We start from the raw sequence: 10031 nt of genomic DNA on the forward strand, positions 1-10031 counted from the left end.
CGACCACTACTACTACTACTACTACTTCCATACCAATTATTCGCAGTTTCTTGTGGGGTCGGCCAGAGAACTTGTGCCATGTTTGGTAGTATAACCGTTAGAGTATCCTCTCTGAATCTGTGAGGTCAGTGGTTCAAACCCTGTCCTGGTGTCAAACTAAAGATTTTTAAAATGGAATGTGCTGCTTCCTTGCGCGATGCTCAGCATTTAGAAAGGATAGAGAACGGACAAACAACGATAGGGATGTAATAATAACACATGCTTTGATGGGCCGAATGGCCGCTTCCTGTGTCGAAGTTCCTTGAAAGGGAAAATAACAAGACTCCCCGTGCAGGAGAAAAAAAGAAACCAACAACACCCGGTGTTCCCAGGCAGTTTCCCATCCAGGTACTGAACAGGTCCTGACATGGTACTACTACCACCATTACTACTTCCACCCCAATTATTCGCAGTTTCTTGTGGGGTCGGCCAGAAAACTTGTGCCATGTTTGGTCGTATAACAGTTAGAGTACCCTTTCTGAATATGTGAGGTCAGTGGTTCAAACCCTGTCTTGGTATCAAACTAAAGATTTTTAAAATGGTATGTGCTGCTTCCTTGCACCATGCTCAACATTTAAAAAGGATAGAGAACGGACAAACCAACACTGGGAGATAATAATGACACATGCTTTGATGGGCCGAATGGCCGCTTCCGATGTCGAAGTTTCTGGAAAGGGAACTGAACAAGACTCCCCGTGCAGGAGAAAAAAGAAGCCTACAACACACGGTGTTCCCAGGCAGTTTCCCATCCAGGTACTGACCTGGTACTACGACCACTACTACTACTACTACTACTTCCACCAAAATTATTCGCAGTTTCTTGTGGGGTCGGCCAGAGAACTTGTGCCATGTTTGGTCGTATAACCGTTAGAGTATCCTCTCTGAATCTTTGAGGTCAGTGGTTCAAACCCTGTGCTGGTGTCAAACTAAATATTTTTAAAATGGTATGTGCCTTTTCCTTGCGCGATGCTCAGCATTTAGAAAGGATAGAGAACGGACAAACAACCATTGGGATGTAATAATGACACATGCTTTGATGGGCCTCATGGCCGCTTCCTGTGTCGAAGTTCCTTGAAAGGGAACAAAACAAGACTCCCCGTGCAGGAGAAAAAAAGGAGCCCACCAACTGAAATGAAAGCGAGGGAAAAACCTTCAGAGTGTAGGCTTTATTCCACTTGATTGAAGCCGCTTCTCCGGGTACATCAGGGGATACAGGTGCAGCAAGGAGTACAAATGTAGCAATGTATACATGTGCAGTCAGTAGATCACCGCAAAATAAATCAGCAATTAGCGCGGATTCCGGTATACTCTCAATTCTTACCATTCAACGAGCACCAAGTGGACCGCCGCCGTAAATGACAATGCCCCAGGGACAATCCCCCCGACCGCGCGGAATCTCGGCTTTATCTATGCCGTGCGTGAGCCGCGCGACATGTGATCACGCGTCACGACCTACAATTCATCACAAAGTGTCTGCTGTTTTCACATGTATAACGTCTGGGCTGTGCCAAGAGAACAGTGTACTGAAGGAGGGATGCACAGGAGGGAGTTTTATGGAAGGGTTTTAAAATCACACGGTTGAATGTGGAGTGGTTTTGCTTCGGTAGCCATGCTGGTTGGCGAACGGGAGGGGTATTGATTGTGAAGCTCCTGGTGTTGGATGCTGTTGGGAGGTTTTGTGTTCATTTTATTACATTTTGAACCTCCATGGTTTATAGTTAATTAGAGAGAGGTGTGCGAAAGAAAAGGTGAGCGAGTGGTGAGTGCAGGTGAGCATATGCTTCAGTGGTGACGGTAATGGTGTGATGTGATTGGCCAGCCCTCTCCACAATGTGTTTGAATCTCAGATCAGCTCGGGGATGAGATGAAAGAGAAGTCCATTTGAGGGGGGGGGCGAGCTATCGCAGGCATTGTGAAGGTAATCTTCTGGTTGCTCAACCCAGCAAGTTTTAATGGTTTGGTAGCTATTGTGTTGAAATGCGCATGGAGTTGGTATTTTAAAACGCGTTTTTTTAATATCTTCACGGCCACCGTATCTGCGAAGATTCGTGCTCTTTGTGTACTGTACAATTTTACCGACATTGGACAACAGTTTGGATGGTGAGCGACGCGGGACCGAGGCGCGGAGGATTATGGGATGTAGAGGAATGGTTGCTTAGCAACGACATCGATCTGGAAGGAAGGAGCGGCGGTGGAGGTGAAACAAGCCGCCAGAGAGCGCGAACTAATGAAGCAAAGAGAAGGACTTACACCACACGCCATGATTACACAGGATTGATGGGCCTAATTGCCTCCTCATACGTTGAGATTCATTGCATAGCTTTCTGTGCGGGAAACGGACAGGGAAAAACATGTCTGTTGTGTTTATATGGGCCTCTACCTGTCAGGGTAAATTCATTAGATTTCATCGGATAATTCTGTTTATTGTCACAATGGTAGAGGATTGGAATAATGTCGATTGGAAGTTAAGGGGGATTTAAATGCTTGGACAGCAGAAAGGGTTTGATGGATGGATGGAATCACTCTGTGACGACAATGAAATAGCTGTGAATTACTCATGTTTAATCATTACTCCTGTGAATAACTTATCTTTGAATTATTTGGGAATCTATTTTGTGAATTATGATAACCGAACACACAGGTGTGATCTGCACAATGTTTTGCGAACACCTAGACACGGTACACCAGTGTGTTTTGACCTGTAATGGTGGTGATGGGGATAATCTTAGGATCAATGGGACCAACAAGTGATACTCATGATAATGTTTGTATGTGATATTAATCAGAAAAGTGATTTTCACACACCTTTTACCGGATTGGTTGTCAAATACATAAAACATGGAGATAGTGTATGGAAACCGTGTTGGTTACTTTCAGACTAAGCTCATAAAAATAGGAAAATTGGGGGAAAATAACTAATTGGGAACGAACCATGATGTTTCTTTTGGTCATAATTGATATAAACTTTTGTTTTGAGATTGCAAATTGAGAATCCTTTACCTTAGGACTTTGATAATCTGTTAATTGAGGATAGGAAAAAGTTACTGAGAATTGAATCAAGATAATAATATATTAAGTTAAGGTACTTACATAATATTGAAAAAGGGTCTCTGTTATTAAATTGATCGACAGATTTGTCAACACTAGATATTAGAAATCAAGTTATAAGGAAAAAAAACATGGTATTTACATAACCACAATGCAGAACTAGCATAACCCGCGCTCTGCGCAACATGTTGGGGTGGGTGTGTTTGAGAAAGGAACTGATGCAGAGTATCAGTAGTAATTTTACTTTAATGCAGTAAGTGGAATACGATTTCACTGTTTCAGAACCATTTTATTTACTTTTTGTACCATGCACCTCATATGGTCTTTGAGATAATGTAAGCTGAATATCACGTTACTCGAGCGCTGAACAAAGTCGAAGATAGCGCGACACGAAACCACAAACTCGGAAATAATATATAAGATGATAAAGAATGGCGAGACCAACAGCAATCATGAAATCAATTAAATGGAATTAGGAATTGTACCATGTGTTGTAACTGTATTGCTCTCACTGATTAGGAGATGATACTGACCTGACTGTAATTTAAATAAAATGACTACAATTTGTGGAAAGACAAACAAAAGAATAAACGAGAATTATGCGGAGTACAGAAAACATAACGATGAAATAAATGTTAAATCGGTCAAAATAAAAGAATTATATATTGAAAAGAGTGCAATGATGCTTCAAGCCAATTTAAATATTACCTATGTTATCTGTCTTCTGATTAATTGGACAAGTGCATGATTTTTATTGAGTGGTACTTCTTGTACGTTTACATAAGTAAGTTGAGGTATTTCTAACACTGACGACCATCTTTCATCAGCACAAAAGTGCCAAGTTAACTGGAAAAATAAATAAATAATGGCAGTTGCTCTGGAACTGCTTGTGAATGAAACTGTGGATTGTTTAGCAGATAATGATTGCAAATGTTAAAATGGTAACTGTGAAAAATCGAAATGCGTTGGATTCAATACTTGAAAGAAGTAGCTAACTTTCATATTTTTGTATAGATAATGGAATATTTTTTTGGTGAAAAGAATTATTGATGACAAATTGGAACCCTGATAAAGACTGTTTGCTTTTACATGGAAATAGCAAATGAGATGAATGTTTTGAGTATATGTACAACTGAGATTTCTGTATATTTTAGCATGTTTTGGAAAGGAAAAAATAACAAGGAAAGGGATAAAATATTGATAGGACAAATAATGCAAGTTGAATGCATTTTGTAAGAACCTTTGTCAGTGTTGTGGAAATACATAAACACATGAAGTTTGTTGATTGGTGTTTAATTGATGCTTTATTTGTTTCGGAGTGTTGAAAGCAGTCTTTGATGCACTGTACGATTTCGTCAAGTGGAGCTTTGAAAGAATTTCAACCAAAAGATTGGACGATGGAGAGAACCCAGATTTGGGTGATTGGGCATTCAACACGTGATCATTAAACTACCCCTTCCTGAGGAGATTAGATGAACGATGTGAAAAACCCCACTGAGGAGAAGCTTGGGCAAGAACTGACGTCGCCGTTTTGTGAGGCCAGACCGGCCAGACAAGTGTGGAAACGTGGAGTGCTGCTCTGCAAATACATCGTGCACTTGCTGTGGCTACCTCAATGCACAACGAAGGCCCTGACGGCCACTCGGCGAGTCCCCTGCAACATGTGTTCAGTGGTGCGGCTGGGGGCTTGTGCAGCCACCGTGACTGTATCCAACATGCATAGCTCTTTTGAACTGCTGCTACAAGGGGCCGAACTCGGCTGGGACTCTGGGTCACCTCTCTGATCCTTTTCATAACCTTCAACCCAGCAACGAGCCCAAGTTCTTGCCTGTAAAAATCTACCTTCCCCTCAGGTCAACGGGGTGTGCCTCGACTGTATTTTCTGAGCGTTCACTGCCATTGTTAATTGGACTGGTGTAATGCATATCTATCTCCTCTAGGAACAGGGTATGGTGATCATGGGTGAGATAATCATTTGGGGTTTTATAAATTTAATTTTTGGCTATAAAATCGAATTGGTTGTTAGTGATGTTTTTCCCTTGCTCAAGAATATTTAAATTATGTCGTTTGATGTCCAAATATGGCCACAATGTGGCCAAGGAGGGAATACTGTTATGACATATTAGGTGATGGCCCCATTGGCCCATATTTGTACATTTGACTTATTTAAACATTTATCAATTGCATTAACCAGGTGTCTGGATTCAAACCTTTGTTCTGGTTGCTTCAAAAGCTAACAGCTTGCCCTCGTTTTACAATTTGCTGTACGATGTGTTAAAATGTAATATCAACAAGCCAGCCATGGCCTTGCCAGAGAGCAGCTTTTGCAGGCTGTTATGAATTCCAGTGGAGTGTCAACAAGTCTTGGAGATCTACAAAGGATTTGCTCCTGTTTATGAATATGTGCCGGCGCTTTCTCGCTGTCTGAAGCGTGACAAAGGAGCTGTTTACTGATAATTCTCCCCGAGGGCCGCAGGGAGCGGGAAAAAGCCCACTTGCATCTTTGTTTCTTTCTTTCCTTGCTTTTCTCCGCCGAGGAATAGGTTTTATATATGAAACTTTTGGAGTGTAACCTTTAGTGTGGTACAGGTTCTGACTGCTGTGGTTGGTCCCTGTTCCACCTCCGCTTGTAAGTGTGCTGTGCAACTTCAATAAACCGTATATTCGAGAATCCTCAGTTGACTCCCCTCAATTCTTGGCCAGGATGGGTGAGGGTCATCATCACACGTATAATATAAAATGTGTGAAAATGAAAAGATGTGTACAAATTGAGTGTGTTGTATGTAAAATGCGTAAAACTTTCTTTCTTTTTTTAAATTAAATGCGCCGGGCGACGCCCAACGCAAAATTAAGTCACAAATGATGATATGAAAGTCTCCTCACTCTCGTGAGGTGTTCTGGTTTCTTGTTCTGACGCCATGAAAATCTTATCAAATATCAAAACGATACCTCGTCCGTGCCGTCGCTCACCTCACAGTTGTACGGATGAAATCCCACGGGGTTTGTTCGCAACTCGAACTCGTTTATATAATTTCCAGAAAATGTCCGACATTTTGAGTTTTTATTTATTTGATTATTTTTTTTGGCGTTTGCGCTTTCAAAGGGATAAATGTTAAGATTTGGGATACTTTTTACATTACTTAAACGGTTTAATCGTTCTTTTACATTTCCTTTTGGTGATAAAATCTGGTTTCCGTGCTGTTTGGACCAGGACAGTTTGGTACATGTCCGAACTACTCCGTCATGGCGTAATGGACGTGTTCGAACATCAACAGTCGCGCATCCTCTCGCTGTCCCAACCTGTCAGTGATGGAATCCAGTGGAGGTGCTCACTCCATGATTCCTTGTCCTGTCTGAGTCCGTACCGTACTGTACACACTCGTTTGATTTTCTTCAACAGCTCTTTACAACAACAAAACGAAAGTGTAAATTAACTGCAAATCTAAAAACAAAAAAACAATGTCTCCGTGTTTTTGAAGAGGTGGAGAAGATTGGGAAGCCGAGTGCGAGTTATGTAGAACTGGTATGAACGATTGGAGGTCTCTGTGTAAAAAATAAAGATGGTATCGATTCACAATCTCATGTGGACTCGGACAAGCACAATATGTTCAGTATTTCGACAAGAACGGCGGTTTGCAGTCAAAATGAATCGAGGTTGGAACACAACTAATGAGATCACCGATAGGATTGTTCAATACGTGAAGGAAACTCTTGAAAAGAGTGTCCCTCTCCAGAGTGTCCTCTTTTTTGGAGTGTCCCTCTCTGGAGTGTCCTCTTTTATGGAGTGTCCCTCTCCGGTTTCCTCGTTTTCGGAGTGTCGCTCTCCGGAATATCCTGTTTTTCGGAGTGTCCATCTCCGGAGTTTCCTCTTTTTCGGAGTGTCCCTCTCTGGAGTGTCCTCTTTTACGGAGTGTCCCTCTCCGGTTTCCTCGTTTTCGGAGTGTCCCTCTCCGGAATATCCTGTTTTTCAGAGTATTCCTCTCTGGAGTGTCCTCTTTTTCAGAGTGTCCCTCTCCGGAGTGTCCTCTTTTTTGGAGTATCCCTCTCTGGAGCTGTGGTGTCGTGGTAGTGGTGCTCCAAAGGCAGACACGAGCGGGGGAACAGTTCAACCCTGCTTTATTGCACGAGCGAGAGCGTGAGCGTACGTTGCCCGTAACTCCCCTTTATTACGTACTCGATGCACTCTCCAAGCCACACGACTTACAGGCTCCCAGGCCACAACGGCTACAGCAACCACTACCATGCTTCAGGCGGCGCGCACTCCTATATCCCGTGCACGCACGTGATCACGCCGACCACTCCTCCACCACGCTCCCCCACATCATGCCCTGCCCCCGCAGGCCCGCTACACCACACTCCTCCCTCCTAAAACCATGATTATTAAATGACCATCATCATAATAAGCATAATCAGCATAGGATATCATGATATAAAAGCAGATAAGGTACAAAAACGATAATAGCCCCAAAAAGAAAAAGCATAGGTCATCACACCATATAACGTGTCGATGCGAGCGGCGGAACTGCAATGGCCAGGCTCCGAAGACTGAGTTGCAAAACGAACCCACAAAAACCCTGACCGCATTACAGATATCAAGAAGCAAGACGGGAAGCACAGCATCACAACGCAGCAGAAGCGCCCCAGGCGGCTCATGCTTACAGAAGCGCCCCAGGCAGCTCATGCTTACACGCCTTCCGGCGAGGTCGCGGCGACCTCCCGAGCAAACCTCCCCGGCACCATCAAACGCCCCCCAGCCGACAAGGCGGCACATCTCCCCAGCCAGAACCGAAGCAGATAAACATTCCGAGGCCGGAAGCCCGCTGTCTGGAAGCCGTGGCGCCAATGCCAAACCCGACTGACCTTGGGTGGGGACGCTGAACAGCGCCGTCGGCTGTGTGTACCAACCACCCCATAACAACCCACGCATTACCATCAGCTGAGATTCCAACGTATGCCCAAACAGCCTCTGGCGAGAACAGAGAGTTGCGCCCCAGGCGCCAGGCACGTCTGACCTTGCCGAAACCAGAGGTGGGGGTAACGCTGAACAGCGACCCAGCCCCGGCTCTGAGTCGATCTCCGAGACCCACACGGCAATTAGACGGTAGCAATTCCAAACAAACCACACATCAAACCCAGGCCTGTCATAAATCAATAAGAACATCATCTGCGCAATGGCAAACTTCTTTTTTCGTACAGCGCGTTTCCCCGATAAAATCGCCGCACACGACAAAGTAACAACCCGTGGCCCGTGGCAGCGGGAGGCCAATAAAACCTCTTTATTTGCCATGATCGCCCCCAAAGCCTTCACATCACATCCGTTATAACGAAAATCCCATTGATTGATCCCAGCCAAACATATTCTCACACACGAACTGTCGGCATTTATTTCAACAACGTTAAACTGCATCATTTGAGCAATGAAAATCAAAGACGCAATGAACAGCAACCCATGAACCACATCACGTGTCCGTCTCTCGGTTGTCGTCGCGACGTTGCGATGACCTGCTTGTCGTCGACAGTCGCGATCCGCGAACTTCTTGAATGCGACGGGCTCGCTGCAACTCCCCGTTGAAATCGCCTGAACGACACAGGCGCGCATTGCATCATGAGCGCAGCCGAAGCACGAGAGCTCATCGCGGCTGGCATGGCTCCCGTTGCTCCCGAACCGCACATCAACGTTGCAGGAAACAATGAACGGCAGCTCACGTTGCATCGCCGCGGCCCCCGTCGCCGGAACCTCACCCTCGCGTCTCGAGGGAGGCCCGGGTCCACACGGAGGTACGTGCTCCGAGGGAGGCACCGGTGCACCTGGAGGTACGAACTCCGAAACAGGAACTGCGAGCCCCACCCCTCGCACCACGAACCGCGGGAGCGCAACCCGCTGACCCCGCTGGGCAACCAAGACGTGCGCCCCGCCAACCGCCGGCAGCGCTTCACCGGCATACGCGTGCGATGCGAGGGTAGCACGAGTGGACTCAACTCGACACCCGATCAGTGCCCTGATCACCTCGACCTCCACTGGCATTGGTCCTGTCACCGTCGGACCAACCGAAACCAGGCCCAACATGGGCAGCATCAGCGCCCCGGTCATCTCAACCTCCACTGGCATTGGTCCTGTCACCGTCGGACCAATTGGAACCAGGTTCAACACGGGCAGCATCAGTGCCCCGGTCACCTCAACCTCCCCTGCCATTGATCTTGTCACCTCCGGACCAATTGAAGGCAGGTTTAACATCGGCAGTATCTCCCGTTCCGGGCCGCCGGGATCTCTGTACCCAGGCTGCAAGACTTGACCCGGGGCGTTAAAGTGTACGCCATGTACCAAACACCGTACCGGCAGAAGGTCTCGACCCGGGAGGCAAGGGTCGCTTCGTACACCGCCATCCATGACCGTTATGATGGCCGATGACACTCGGCACACACACCGTAGACATGTTGGGGTGGGTGTGTTTGAGAAAGGAACTGATGCAGAGTATCAGTAGTAATTTTACTTTAATGCAGTAAGTGGAATACGATTTCACTGTTTCAGAACCATTTTATTTACTTTTTGTACCATGCACCTCATATGGTCTTTGAGATAATGTAAGCCGAATATCACGTTACTCGAGCGCTGAACAAAGTCGAAGATAGCGCGACACGAAACCACAAACTCGGAAATAATATATAAGATGATAAAGAATGGCGAGACCAACAGCAATCATGAAATCAATTAAATGGAATTAGGAATTGTACCATGTATTGTTACTGTATTGCTCTCACTGATTAGGAGATGATACTGACCTGACTGTAATTTAAATGAAATGACTCTACAATTTGTGGAAAGACAAATAAAAGAATAAACGAGAATTATGCGGAGTACAGAAAACATAACGATGAAATAAATGTTAAATCGGTCAAAATATATGAATTATATATTGAAAAGAGTGCAATGATGCTTCAAGCCA

At 45.2% G+C, this 10031-nt stretch overlaps 1 long non-coding RNA gene across 1 annotated transcript; it reads left to right on the forward strand.

Moving 5' to 3' along the window:
- The first annotated feature begins 1153 nt into the window (after positions 1 to 1153).
- On the forward strand, positions 1154 to 5758 carry LOC147007598 (uncharacterized). The gene is made up of 2 exons (XR_015054075.1): positions 1154 to 1957; positions 4407 to 5758. It is a non-coding gene; the product is annotated as an uncharacterized LOC147007598 (long non-coding RNA).
- The last annotated feature ends 4273 nt before the right edge of the window (positions 5759 to 10031 follow it).

Source organism: Eptatretus burgeri, unplaced genomic scaffold (assembly GCF_056783735.1).
Source record: "Eptatretus burgeri isolate ZD-2024b unplaced genomic scaffold, Ebu_testis_v1 Ebu_testis_scaffold_81, whole genome shotgun sequence".
Taxonomy (NCBI): Eukaryota; Metazoa; Chordata; class Myxini; order Myxiniformes; family Myxinidae; genus Eptatretus; species Eptatretus burgeri.